The 14990-nt window shown below is 37.9% G+C and overlaps 1 long non-coding RNA gene and 1 pseudogene across 1 annotated transcript in view; one reads left to right on the plus strand and one right to left on the minus strand.

Annotated features, from left to right (window-relative positions):
- The window catches only part of LOC138145220 (uncharacterized), a 76786-nt gene that overhangs the window by 49388 nt on the left and 12408 nt on the right, over nt 1–14990 (plus strand). The window lies entirely within an intron of this gene.
- On the minus strand, nt 8359–14709 carry LOC138145271 (interferon-induced protein with tetratricopeptide repeats 5-like; annotated as a pseudogene).

A 14990-nucleotide genomic window follows, 5' to 3' on the forward strand; every position in this document is an offset into this window, starting at 1 on the left:
GTAACCTTGAGCAAGTTACTTAACCCCGATTGCTTAAAAAAAAAAAAGAGTCCTTTGTGTTTGTTTTAATCAATCACACACATACACATCCCTCTAGAATTTCCATCTGGCATTCCTAGATTTATTTCCTTAATTAAGGAATGTTCCACAAAAGTATTCCTTTGAGGTGACCCTGGCATCTCAAAAGCAATGGACTCTGCTTAGGGCCACCCTGTCATCTAAGAAATACCCTAGCTTAACCCAGAGAAATTCATGACCAGAGAGTTGGCTGCTGGAGAATGAATATTATAACTACTAGGAGCCCAGAAAAAAGTAGAGAATAGATTATCTCACTGAACATGCTGAATGTTTTAACAAACAAAACAAATCCAAATAACATTCCTCTTTTCTGTATATGTCTGGGAGTTTACATTCTTGCTAATAACTTCAGCATTTGTGACTCTTTATATTTTGGTCTAGGGGTGCTAGGAACCCCAAAATGCAAAGGTAAAAGGTGCAGATCTGCCTCAAAAGAATGTGATCATTCTAACCTTCCAGTCTAAGTATCAAGTTTTATTTATGGAGCCAAAACAAGTGGGCCAGACTCCTAGTGAGTCTCTGCACTTGATGAGAATAAAATAGATATTTTTATAGGGAAAAAGATTGTGGGAAGATTTAGATGGGATTAAGGAGTAGGAAGTAGCCTGGGGTGGTCTGGAGATTAAAGAGATTGGGGAGGAGGGTGTGTACAATGAAAGGATTGTTGAAAGGATTATGCTGGGATGAGTCTGATGCCTCAGGAGAATGCCAGCCATCTGTGTTTAGGGGCTGGATAAAAGTTCATGGGGTAGGGGGGGGTCCATGTCCCATACCCTGTCATTTCTATCCTCCAAAGTTTTGGAAGAGAACAAAATGGTGGAATTGGTGAATTGATGCCCTACCCTATGTTGTCATTTAAAATGGAGAATTCAGGAGCCAAACCAGTTTGAAACTTCCTTCCCCCCAGTGCTAGTACACACATACGCCAGACTCCTGTGTTTGCTATCTCAGTAGTAGTAGTATGACTGATTGATAGTATGACAAAGTAAATCTACCTTTTGTGCAAGGAATGGATAGTTTGGTAAAATGAGGATAGCAATACCTGTCCTACTTGCTTCATGGATATTGTGTGTGGGTTTTTTCCTCCCCAGGAATTTTTATTTTTTAAATTCAATATTACTTTCATTTTCAGTTCCAAATTCTCTCCCTCTCTTCATCTCCTCTTCAACCCACTGAGAAAGCAAAAAATACAATCCTCATTATACATATGAAGCTTTGTAAAACAGTCACATTAACTATATTCCAGAGGAAAAAACATGAAAAAGAAAGAGGAAAAAAATATCTTTCAGTCAGCACTCTGAGACCATCATTTCTCTATTAAGAGGTGGATTACATTTTTCATCATGAGTCCTTTGGAATTGTGGTTGATCATTGTGTTGATCAGATTTAGTAAGTCTTTTACAGTTGAACATCTTTACACTATTGCTGTTATTGAGTACATTGTTTTCTTGGTTCTGCCCACTTCACTTTTTATCAATTCATAAAAGTCTTCCCAGGTTTTTCTGAAAGTATCCTTTTCATCATTTCTTACAGCAAAATAGTATTCCAACATAATCATATACTATAACATCCCCAAATTGATGGGTGTCCCCTCAGTTTCCAGTTCTTTGCCACCACAAAAGAGGTGCTATAAATATTTTTGTATATATGGGTCCTTCTCCTTTTTTTTTTTTTAAATCTCTTTAGGGTACAGACCCAGTAGCAGCATTGCTTATTCAAAGAATATGTCCAGTTTCATAGCTTTGGGGGCATAATTCCTGCTTTCCAGAATGGTAGCACTAGTTCATAGCTCTATCAACAATGCATTTGCTATACAGACATTTGTAACCCTAGAGCAAGGTCCTGGATAGATTTCAGGAGTTCTGTGACCTTGGGTGGGGTAAAATGATATTTTCATTTTCACTAAGCTCAGTATTACCCTCACCTTGAAAGTGATTCAGGAAGTTTCTTTTATCCTGAGTCCCAAGATATCCATAATTCTAACTGAACATCTCTCTTGGAGAACATTGCAAAAAAGGAGCAAGCACCCAAACCATAGCATTTCATTTGTCCCCCACAGATTGTGAAATCATAGCCTCCCTTTGGAGATGGGCTGGACCAGATCCAGATTAGATAGCTATTATAATAAAAAAAAAAACCAACCACCCATATACCTGACATACACTAAATTCAGTTCAATTCAATTCAATTCACCAAACATTAAGTAACTATGTTCAAGGACTGTGATTTAAATTGGGAATTCAAAGAAAAAAAATGAAATGACCCTTACCCTCATGGGGCTTAAATTCTCCTGGGGACTGTAATGGGAATGGAAATTTGAAGATCTTTCCTGCCCTTTAATAAGCCTGGGGAATTTGAAGACCTTCCCTGCTTTGAAGATAAACTCTGTCCCCTAATAGGCTGAATATAGTCACATGAAGCCTATGTTGGGAAGAGTTTGTTGAAGGGAAGCAGAGCCCACAGGAAGCTTGTCAGAGCTAGCAAGATGGTGAGGGAGAGAGGATGCTCATTAAGGAGATAGAGAGGTTTTCGAGTAGATATTGGTTTTGTATTGGTTTGTGGGAAGGCTGAAGGATGCTGTGGCTCTCAGTGTTATTATGGTTTCTGAATATCTTTGGTACTATGATGGAATCAGCTTACTGGTTTTGGGATTTGGTTTTCTGGGGTCTAAATAAATGTTTCTGTTCTATCCTCTATCTGGAGAGTTTGGTATATTTTGTGATGGAACATCACGCGATACTTTTAGTCATAGTCTTTATCATGATCATGGGCACTGTAAATATTACATTGGCACTACAGGGGTGTGTGGGTTTATTTCTACTAAGAGGCCTATGAATGGCCTTAAAGTGATCCTATATTTGGAAAGACTTAGAGCATGGGTGGACCTTAAGGCCACAGGATGCCCACTCTGGTTTAGAGACAGTTCCCCATTATAAATCTAATCGTGTCTATTTGGGAATCCATCCCCAACAAAGGCAAAGTCAAGAAAGGATGGAATCTTAAACTTCAAACTACTTGCATTTTGTTAAACAACAAAAAAGGACTTCTTTTTAAAAGACTTGTTTCCTATCAGTGTCCTTATGAAGTTTTGTTATTGTTCTCTTTTTTCATATAGTTGTAGTCAATTATATAAAGGTGTTTTTAAAAATTATAACAATATTTTGTATTTTTTCTTTCTTTTTTAAACCAAATTCTTCATTTATTAACACTTTATATAACAGTTTCCAGGTGTTAGAGAGATATGTCAATATAACTATAATATCTGGGCTTATGGAGTACTTACCTACTATGAGAATGAGAGAGCAATGTTGAGAAAACCTAGAGAGAAGAGAATATCCAGGAGGTAATCAACAGAACCAAATGCTGAAGAGAGGCCAAGAGGGATAAGGATAGAGAAAAGTTCATTAGCATTTGATATTTTTTCTGGATACTCTCTCCTCTCTAGGTTTTCTTGACATTGCTCCCTCCTGATTCTCCTCTGCTATGTTCAACCATTCTTATCTTCTTTGTTGGCCCTTCATTCATGTCATGTCCTCCAACTATGAGTGCCTCAAGGTTCTGGGGCTCCAGGAAGCAGCTAGGAGAAGTATATGTGGAAGAAAGCAAATACTAACATAAATCTGAGGTTCATTAAAACTACTATTAGTCCTGAACATGCGCATCACGGCATCTGTTGATTGTGTCATACCGTTTAGCATTTAATTATATACTAGTTTATATTACTCTTTACTTGTTTCATGTGGGCAAATTTTGTAAACTCAACCAGACCACAAATTCCTCAAAATTACGTCTTCTGTTTCTCTTATATCCCTCATAGAACAATGTTGGATCTATGGTAAGCACTCAAATACATTTAGGTCAACGGATTGATCACTTGTCTACCACCTCATGTACAATTTCTGCATCTGCTTCTCTTGCCAAGAGCTTCTAACTTTTATCAAGTCTAATCAACTGTACTTCAACAATCTTTCCTGTGCCCATTTATTCTGGTTGCCCCAGTCAATTGGCAAGAATTTATAAGTGTTTACTATGCACCAGGCATCGTTCCTCCTCCTTTTTCTTCTCCTTCTCTTCTTCACCCTTTCCTGCATCTTCTGTTCTCCATTTTCTCTTTCTCTTCTTCCCTGCTTTTCTCTCATCCCCTTCTCCATCCTCCCCCAACTTTCCTTGTTCTCATTTTTCTACCTTTCTTTCCTCATATACTAAGGAAGCAAATGAGAAAACAAGCTAGTTTGGCAAATTCTCTCTCTTTCTTCTCCCGATATTTTTATCCTTTATCCCTTTCCTCTTCTTCATCTAAGTAATGGAACAAGTAGACTCACAAAAGCTTCAGTTATTCTTCTGGCAATCTATATATGTAGAACAGTCTATTTTGTAAGTTACACATTAATTCAAGGCTCCATTAAGTAGTTCATTGCCTTAGGCAACAGATTACTTATAAATAGTATAATATTTAGTGGCTCCCTGCTATTATAGGTACACATTATTAATGATCCATGACTTGGAATGAGGTTTTCACACACACACACACACTCCACATATAGACACATATTAAATTATATATGTGTGTGTGTATATGTATATATCTCAAAGCAGAGATCTAAAAATTCTTTTAGAAGAAAAAGATCAAGTGGAAAAGGATATGTTGAAGTTTTAACCCATAAAAGATAGAGATGAAGGGAAGAAGAATATTTTTTCAAATGGCAATTATTACATTGCTACCATATTACGTTTACACAAAATGATTTTTTTTCAACATGCTTTCAGAAAGCTATAGTTTATCACAGTATCCTTTTAAAGTAGACAGTCTTATCTCCAAGTAGGAAGGGGAGGTAAAGAAAACCCTTAGGAATTAATTAGCATATTTTCCCCAGATGATTTATTTAGAATGAATAATTCAGTCTTTTCTCAATTTCTTTACATAGCCATCTATAAACTGGATTGAATACAGAGGCTCTTTCTATGTGACCTTTGGCCAATTATGTTATTTCTCTGGGACTCAGTTTCCTTATCTGTCAAATAAGAGAGTTGGAATAGATGGCCTCTCAGGTCCATTTGAATCCTAGCATTTAATGGTTTAGCAAAAGAAATAGGTTGTTTCATCTTGACATAATAAGACTCAAAATGGGTTCAAAGTGGAAAAAATGAGTTCAGTTCAATAAACATTTATTATGTATCTACTAACCTCCAATGTAGAACAGATGATTGGGTAGTCATTAAAATGCCTCAGAAAATTTAACTTTTTGTTTGACTGAATCCACAGACCCATTCCCTAAAGAGAGGTGATCCAATTATCGTAAAGCTAGAGAAACCAATTTGGTTTGTCTAAGCTCCTGGGTTTTCGTTCTGATTGGTTAGATATCTGGGTTGATCGAAAATCTTGGCAATGAGAATGCTATGAATCTTCTGATTCTCTTTAAATAGAATTGATGTATGTAACCTATACCAATTGCTTACCATCTTAGGAAGGGTGGAGTTGAGAGAAGGAGGGAGGAAGAAAATTTGGAACTCAAAATTTAAAAAAAGAATGTTAAAAATGTTTTTACATGAACTCAGTTAAAAATAAGATATTATTTAAAAGATTGAATTGATATATATATATATATATATATATATATATATATATATATATATATATAACCTATACCAAGTTGCTTACCATCTTAGGGAGGGCAGAGTTGAGGGAGGGAGAAAATTTGGAACTCAAAGTTTAAAAAAATAATGTTTAAAAATTTCTTTACATGTAATTAGGAAAAATAAAATCTTATTGAAAAAATAGGATAAAACCTATATCAAATTGCTTATCATCTTAAAGAGGGGGACAATGAAGGAGGGAAGGAGAAAATTTGGAACTCAGAATTTTTAAAAATGAATGTTAAAAATTTTCTTTACATGTAATTGGGGAAAAATATTATTAAAAAAATAGAATTAATGCTTGAGTCAAGTACTGATATATGTACAAGTTGTACTTTGCAGTTGTCTCTGGGGAAGTTCCCTAAGTTTAACTCACATCTTTCAACTACTTCCAACATGTAGAATCAATCATTTCTATACATACGACCTTGACCCTACAACCATAGATTTGTTTCTGAGAAAAGCCTTTTTAAAAAGACTAATTTTATTTTTCTTTGTCAATTAATAAACATTTGTTTTTCCTTTTCTCTACTCTCCCTCATTGAAAAAAAAACCTTTTGAAAAAAATTTTTTTTGTGGATTTTTCTATGATCAGATTTAAAGCTGCAAGGGACCATAGGAAGCTATCTGCTGAAACCTTTTGCTTTCATGCCTTAGAAAACAGAGGCCCACAAAGGTACATGACGTGCCCCAAGTCTGTCGTTGTTCAGTTATTTTTCAGTCATATATGACTCTCTGTGACCCCATTTGGGGTTTTCTTGGCATTGGAGTGGTTTGCCATTTCCTTCTCCAGCTCATTTTACACATGAGGAGACTGAGGCAAATAGGGTGAAGTGACTTGCTCAGGGTCACACAGCTAGTAAATGCCTGAGGCTGGATTTGAACTCACAAAGATGAGTCTTCCTGATTTCAGGGCTGGCCCTCTATGTATGTGCCACCTAGAGGCCCTAAGATCTCACAGGGGATAAGTGTCTGAATCAGAATTCAAACCCAAGGTCTCTGATTTCAAATCTAGCATTCTTTTCCTATCACCTTTCACTATTTCCACTGCCTTACATCACCATAATTTCTTGCCTTGTCTTTCCTCCTCTTCCTCTCTCAGAAAGACATCTTTATAACAATGAAAAGAAGGGGAAAAGCAGTATAGTAAGCTAACCAACATATCCACCAAATCTGACACATGTAGTGTTCAACACCCACGGCCCCCCACTTCTGTAAAGAAGGGAAGAAGGGGCAGTCTCCCATCTTTCTTTGGGGCTGCAGTTGGGCACTATATTTCCACAGCATTTAGTTTCAGTATTTTTATTTTTGGTATTCATTTCAACTACATCGTTGCTGTGAGAATAGTTTCTCAGAATAATTGTACTATAGAATAACCACAGTCTCCTATATCTTCGTGATGCTTTTTAGTCTTCAAAGCTCTGTTATGTGCATGATCTCATTTGATCTTCATAACCCTGTAAGCAGAGGGCAACAAGAGCATGGTCTAGAACTGAAAGGGACCCCAGAGATCATTCTTTTTTTTACAAATGAGAAAACTGAGACCAAGAGAGGGAAAGTTACTTTCCCAAAGTCACACAGGTAGCCAGTGGCAGAACTGGGGATTGAAATCTAGTCTTAATGACTCCCGGTCCCGTGGTCTTTCAATCACATCATATTGCCTCTTAAAATACCACTGAATCCTAGAATCTGAAATTGCAATGGCTTTGGAGGTCAACCTATCACTCAGTACAGGAAGTCAGAGTCATAGAAACTTGATGATGAAGGGAAGACATTCAGTCCAACCTGTATGGAAACCCCGTTAGCAACCAATCATATATCTGGCCTTCCCTTGAAGATCTTTAGTGAGTGGCAACTCACTAACTCCCAAGTTAAGCCATTCCCTTTTGTAGATCACTTTAATTGTTAGGATGTTCTTTCCTGACATCTAGATGAAATTTGACTATAACTTTCACCCATCATCCTGGTTCCACCTTATAGAATCTGACAGAACAAATCTAATCCTCTCCCTTTTCCACATGGCAACTCTTCAAATATATGAAGATACTCGAGTACACACTTCATTAGGCCAAACGACTTCAGTTCTTCCAATCTACCTTCTTATGGGATGATCTCGAGGCATTTCAACATTCTGATCAGCCTTTTTCTTAATGATCTCTGGCTTCTTCAAATATAGCGGCCAGGATTGAGATCTATCTTCCAGATATGATCTGACTAGGGCAGAGTACTGAAGGACTGTTGAGGTTTAGGGGTTGGGACCCTGAAGTAGTAACACACGGGTCCTGCCTTGAATGAATTCAACCCAAACCTTCTTTCAGCCAAAGACATGGTTTATTAGAACAGCAGTCAGGGTGGGTGTGATTCTAAAAATCCCCGATATCAGCCAGACTGAATCTGAACCATCAGCTAGACTCTTAAGGAATCTGAGCATTTGTGACACATATTGGCAAGTGGGCCAGATCGAGTCTGAGCTCTTTAATGGAGGCAAGATGGATCTTATATACTTTTTTAGGGTTAATGGTACAAATTGGAGGATTTAGAAAGAGTTTCAAAATGATGGCTCTGTTCTACTGTTTTTTTGCTTGGCTTTTTCTCCTTCTAACTTGGGAATGCAGCCCTGAGCCACCCATGCTATACATTGAGAGATCAAAGGGAGGGCTCCAACTCAAACAGGGACTGAAGTAAAGTGTCCCCATTCTCTGTATCCAGCTTTGGGACCCTCCCATAGCACTCAATAGCTTCTCTCTTTTGTCCCTTCCGCTTGTAAATGAAGCCCAGGGTCCCAAGCTCTTTATATCGACCCAGCATCCTCATAAAGGCTCCTGGTGGCCGATTTCTGTAGAGTACTTATCAGCCTGGGTACAATAGAAAACTCCACTTTCATCTTTATTCCTTCTAAATAGTGATGTTCTTATGAACAACGGCATCATCAGATTCCTGGTGAGTCTCCTGAAAGCAGTTCTTGTGGAAATGACCTGTGCCTTGTTCTCCTCTATTACACACTCCAGGAGAAGTGCTTTCTAAACCCCATCTTCAGTCTTTTCATAATGACCCTCCTCAGTAATCTCGGTGCCTGGGTCCGTGTTAGCAAACACAAACATAAAATTCTTCACAGCTGCTTGAAAATGATTCATGACAACATTGTAGACAGTAACAGTGACATTGTGGGATGATAGGTTATGATTAACTTAGCTCTTCTCAGCAATACAATGATCCAAGGTAATTCCAAAGGACTCCTCATGAAAAATGCTGTCCAGATCCAGAGAAAGAACTGATGGAGTCCAAATCTAGATCAAAGGATACTGTTTTCACTTTCTTTGTCCTTTCCATGGTTTTTTTTTTTTTTCCTTTCGGTTTGTTTCTTCTTTCACAACATGGCTAATATGGAAAAATATGTTTTATATTATTGTACATATATAACCTATTTAAAATTTTACCTTTTTAGGGAAAGGGTAGAGAAGAGAGGGAGAAAATTTGGGACTCAATTTTTTTTTAAATGAATGCTGGGGGCAGAGAATTAGACCACCGGCCCTGGAGTCAAGAGGACCTGAGTTCAAATCCAGCCTCAGACACTTGACATACTAACTAGCTGTGTGACCTTGAGCAAGTCACTTAATCCCAATTGCCTTGCTTTCCCTCATCAAAAAAAAAAAAGGATGTTAAAATTGTCTTTACATGTAATTGAAAAAAATACTTTTTCTTTTTTTTTAAAGAAAATGATTCATGATGGACTAGATCAATTCTTGGGTCTCTTTCACTTTCCCCTGGATCTTTTTTTTTTAATTGACTGCTTTATTAGGATTATTAGGAATTTATAGCAAACCCCTATTCGGTGATGCAAGAAAGTACAAATGGGCATTGCCTGTGAAGCAGTTTTTAAGAGCTTAAGATCTTCACTGGGGGAGTTTGGTCTCAGGTAGAATTTTGTTGTATGGTGAAGGACTTTAGATCGTGAGGCCATCTTCTCCAAGGCCTCCTGAAGGTACTATTCTCCTTCAGCTTCCTGTACTGGATCTTGAAACTTCGGGAAAGAAGGGTCATAACAAATGGGTTGTCAGAATTCAATTCAATTGCTCTTCAGCCAGGGTCCAGGGACAATACTTTCTTTTGACATTTATATTTATTATATTTTAGATGATATCATTTAGATGATAATATTTATTATCATCTAGATGATAGTCTGCGATTGCAAAATCAGAATTTAACTTGGCATTGTCAGGTTCTATTTTCCGGGCCTTCTCAAAACATGCATTGACCCTTTCATTATACTTTAGGGGACCCCACCCTTCCTCAACTTGAATTCCTGTGGCCTTTTTGCACCTTGTCTACATAATGCTATGCTTTGAGGACTCTTTCCCTGGAATAATATACCCAAGCAAAATTTCCCCAAGTCCCAAGCCTTCCTCCTTCCATTCGGTTAGCATGTTCCACCTGGATTCTCTCTTCTACATGTTTTAAGCACCTCCATGCCTCCTCATTTTGACCTTTCAGATGTTTTACGTGGGACAATAGGTTATAAAGAGTGACCTCAGATTTCATATCTAGAAATTCAATCTGCTCAGTTATTGTATCTTTCAGATTAAGTAAAACAATGTCTTCCTCCAGCAAGTTCCATGTACACTGGCATTTCAGCTGCCTCAGGATAATTGTAAAGGAATTCCTAGGTATTTGACTTATCAAGGGCTGGCCAGTAGTTGCAGAGTTAATGTAGTCTTGGTATTTCTTCTCTGCTCTTTAAGGCGCTTGGTCTCCCAGTTTCTTGAGGTGGGGTGGGGAAGCTGCAGAGATCTTTACAAAACATAATTCCCATACCTTAAATTTGATCTCTTATAAACATGATCTCATTTTACCCTCACAACAACCCTGGGGAAGTGGGTGCTGTGATTATTTCCATTTTACAAAAGGGGAAACTGAGGCATTCAGCTTTGGGTAAAATAGTGAGAACTTCCAAGGTTCCTGACTTGTGATCCTCATTTGTCCTGTTCTTGATAGTCACTGTTGACTTTTATTCACCAACTTGTTCTTAATGAGGGTTGGCTCTGTGCTTAGAACTTTGCTATTTATTGAAGTTTTATTGAAATCAAATTTTATTGCAAAACCTAGATTCATTAAAACTCTTAAAGTCCTAGAATGTTTTCCGCATTTTAATTTTATGGCAAAAAGAGGCCAGTGGTAAGTAACAAAATTATCAGGGATTTAATTTTTAAAAGCACACCAACACACTAACTTCTAGGCTGTGTCTAGAATTAATTTTAATTTAATACAATCGTATATGCCGGCTGTTAGTTTGTCAGTTCAGCTATTGTATGGTTCATCTATGATTCATGTTCAGGAAAAGGACCATTAAGCACTCCCATAGGCCCCCGTTGTTAAAACTTCAGTTTTCATATAGTTCCTAGGTTTGTTTTGGTGGCTGCACTCCCAAGTATTTTTGTTTTGTTTTTTGCTTTTTGGAGGGCAGAAAGTACAGCAATTGAAATTAAGTGATTTGCCCAAGGTCACACAGCTAGTTTTTTGTGTTGAGTGTCTGAGGCTGGATTTTAACTCAGGTCCTCCTGACTCCAGGGCTGGTGCTCTATTCACTGCACCACCTAGCTGCCCCTGACTCCCAGGTATTTTATACTGCCTAAATGCGGTATTTTTTTTTGTTTTTGTTTTTTGGAGGGCAATTGGGGTTAAGTGATTTACCCAAGGCACATGGTTAGTTTTTTTGTGATAAGTGTCTGAGGCTGGATTTGAACTCAGGTCCTCCTGACTCTAGGGCTGGTGCTCTATTCACTGCACCACCTAGCTGCCTCTAAATGGGGGTATTTCTTGCTAGCTTTTCTTTCAGGGTTTTGTTTGTGCTATATAGGAATGCCGATGAGTTATGTGAATTTACTTTATATCCTGCTACTTTGCTGGAAGTATTCATTGTTTCAACTAACTTTTTAATTGAGTCTGGGATTTTCCAAGTATATGATAATATCATTCGCAAGGAACGGCTGAACAAGTTGTGGTATATGATCACGAAGGATACTACTGTGCTGTATGAAATGATGAGCTCAATGATCTTAGAAAAACATAGAAAGACTTGCATGAAATAATGAAGAGAGAAATGAGAATGTTGTACACGGTAACAGCAACATTGTTTCTCCCCTCCCCAAGGCATCTTGCAATCGGATATAGGCTATGCATGCACAATCATTTTAACACATTTCCACATTAGTCATGATGCGAAAGAAGAATCAGAACAAAAGGGAACAACCTCAAGAAAGAAAAAGCAACAAAAAAAGAGAAAATAGCCTGCTTCCATCTGCATTCAGACTCCTTAGTTCTTTCTCTGCATGTGGACAACATTTTCCATCATGAGTCTTTTGGAGTTGTCTTAGTTCATCGCGTTGCTGAGAAGAGCTGAGTCTTTCAAAATTGGTCATTGTACAGTGAGCAATATTGTTTTAAGAGCAGCTTTGAGTGACTAAATCTTTTTGACTGTTGTAAGTACCCAAATTAACTGCAAAAGACATATGAAGGAAGACACTATCTGCTTCCAGAGAAAGAATTGATAAATAGAAGAGGCAATCCAGGTGGAACATGCTGACTGATAGAATGATTTTATATATATACATGCATACATACACATATACACACATGTGTATACATGTGTATGTGAATATATAAATATGTGTATGTGTATATATAAATATATATGTGTGTGTAGACACACATGTCTAATGATAGCCTTCTCTAGGGTGGTTGTGGGGGAAAAGGGAAGAAAAAATGGAAAAAAGTAATTTACATGAAAACTATTATATATTTAAAAGGAATAGCAAGTTATACGTAATAGATTTGCAGTTTCATGTACAATCATCTTTTTTTTTTTTTTTGCCTTTTGGAGGGCAATTGGGGTTAAGTAACTTGCCCAAGGTTACACAACTAGTTTTTTGTGTGGGTGTTAAGTGTCTGAGGCCAGAACCAAACTCAGGTCCTCCTGACTCCGGGCCGACGCTTTACTCACTGCACCACCTATCTGCCCTTCAATCATCTTTTTTTATACTGTGTTATAGAAATGGTTATTTTATTCCATAAATTAAAAATTGAATAAACAGTTTTTAAAGTTACATTTCTCTGTATACTACATTATCTTTCCTGAATCAGAAAATCTCTGTCCATAGGATGATTAAGCATGTGCCTCAGAGCAAAGGTGTCAAACTGCCAGCAACACAGAATGTAGCTTGAAGGAGATTAAAATATAATTGGAAAATAGTTAGCAAATAAAAACACCGTAGAACACAGATAATGTCAATATGTGGTTTTCTAAGTCAATATGCACTTGCAGGGATCTTTATGTATGGCTTTGTGGACTTAGTTTCTACTTGGGTTTGTGTAAGGTTAATGGGACATAAGATCTTCCCTGACCTAATGCAGAGCCAATTAGGCTCTGGGCCACAGGGATCCCCACACCTTTCCAATTAAGTGCTGATTTCCAAGCTTCTCAGCACTAAACCAATCAAGTCTTTGATTAGAAACAGTATATATACTGTATTGCTTGGAGGAAGAGGTGTGGGCAGAGAGAGGAGGACTGTGAAAGAAGCAGACCGAGGGAAGATCTTGTCTAGAGAAAGTTGCTTATGGGGAGGCTTGACAGAGAGAACACTTGTGATGTTAGTGCTCCCTGGATTGCTAATGAGTATCGTACTAAACCTTACTTTTTTGGTATCTTAATAGCAATGTCCCAAATAAATACTTTGGTTTTGTCTTGGAGGAGGCGGGTTTGCTATATTTTGCGAACAAACTTGGGCAATATGTATACATATTTGTAGCAGCTTCTATGGGTATCACATTGGCATTACATTTTGACACTACTACCTTAGAGTACTCATAGACCGGAAAGAAATTCATAGCTAAGAGAAAATAGGGGATCTCCATTGGGATTGTAGGGAATACAAGAGGATCGAAAAATTTAGAGGAGGAAGGAAACTTAGGCATCATTTAATCCAGTGTCCTCTGGATCTTAGCTTCCTGGTGGATAAAAAGAACCTGTTAACCTACTAGGTGATCCCTAAGGCCTCCTTTAACACTGACGTTCTTTGGTTCTATGAGGAGAAGATGCTGTTCATTCATGGAAAGCTAACAATGTCTTCTGTTCTACTTGCTTCCCACACCTCTACTCCTTTAATAAAAACTATTTTATTCTGAACTTAAGAAATAAAACAAACATTTCTATAACATAGTAGAATAGAATGATTGATGCAAATGTGGAGGTGAAATTCCCAGGCATGAACAAAAAGTAACCAGGCAGGGGAACTCCTCACACTGTTTCTGCTTCCTGAGGTCTTTGAAGAAAAATGCTGAAAAGAAAGAATTTGTTGTATCTGGAAGAATTCTAGGAAACTCCTAGAAAATTTAGGAGAGATGGAAGGCCTATGTGTGGGTCACTGGAAGATTTAAGGTATAGGTGGAGAAAATAGAAAAAGAGGGAAAGGAGATGAGAGAAAAATAAAGAAAGGAAGAAGGAAGGTTAGGGAAGGAGGGTAGCAATGAGGAAAGAAGGAAAGGGAATCTGGAGAAGAGAGGAAAATGGTGAAAAAAAGGGAAGGAAGAGAAGATGGTCAAGAGGAGAGAGGAAAATGCAAGCAAATTCTTCTGTCTTCAATAACATTTTGGAAGCTTTGAGCCTCCCATTAGACACGCCTCACTACACTTACTCTTTTCTTCATTTCCAGATGACTCTGTAAATTCCCCAACTTTGGAGCTTGCCAGGTGGCAGAACGTGACACGAGCACTGGAACTTTAAGACTCAGGGGACCTTTCTTGTTTGACCCATTCACTCAGGTGTCCTGTCACTCTTTTCACACCATTGTGCAATCTCAACAACCTCATTCACATATTCCAAGTTGAAACAGTTTAACTTCCAAAGCTAGAAGGAGAAGGAATGGAATGTTCTGGCTTCACAGATTTGAATTTCAAATAACGCACCTTAGTGGAAGTTAGGAAAGCCTCTCCTCCTCCCAGCATTCGCACAAAGCTCTGGGTTTTACAACTAATTTAGAAAGGTTGGGAGATGGACTGAACTTGGCTACTGGGGGCTAGAGAGTTTCAACAAGTCTAGTTTAGTAGGTTGGCTTAGTAGGTTTGAAGGGAGGAAGTAATATTCATACTTCCCTGGCTCTCTTCCCCCAATACTAGCTTCGTTGGCAGAGGAAGTTTCTTATGGGGAGTTTAACCAATGAAAACACAGTTTTGACCTAGGGGTGGATGGGTATGGAATTTCTTTAAATTTAGAGGAGATTTGAGAC

The sequence above is a fragment of the Petaurus breviceps genome, unplaced genomic scaffold (genome assembly GCF_028583685.1).
Source record: "Petaurus breviceps papuanus isolate PSGF00001 unplaced genomic scaffold, PetGlider_PUasm1.0 90731, whole genome shotgun sequence".
Taxonomy (NCBI): domain Eukaryota; kingdom Metazoa; phylum Chordata; class Mammalia; order Diprotodontia; family Petauridae; genus Petaurus; species Petaurus breviceps.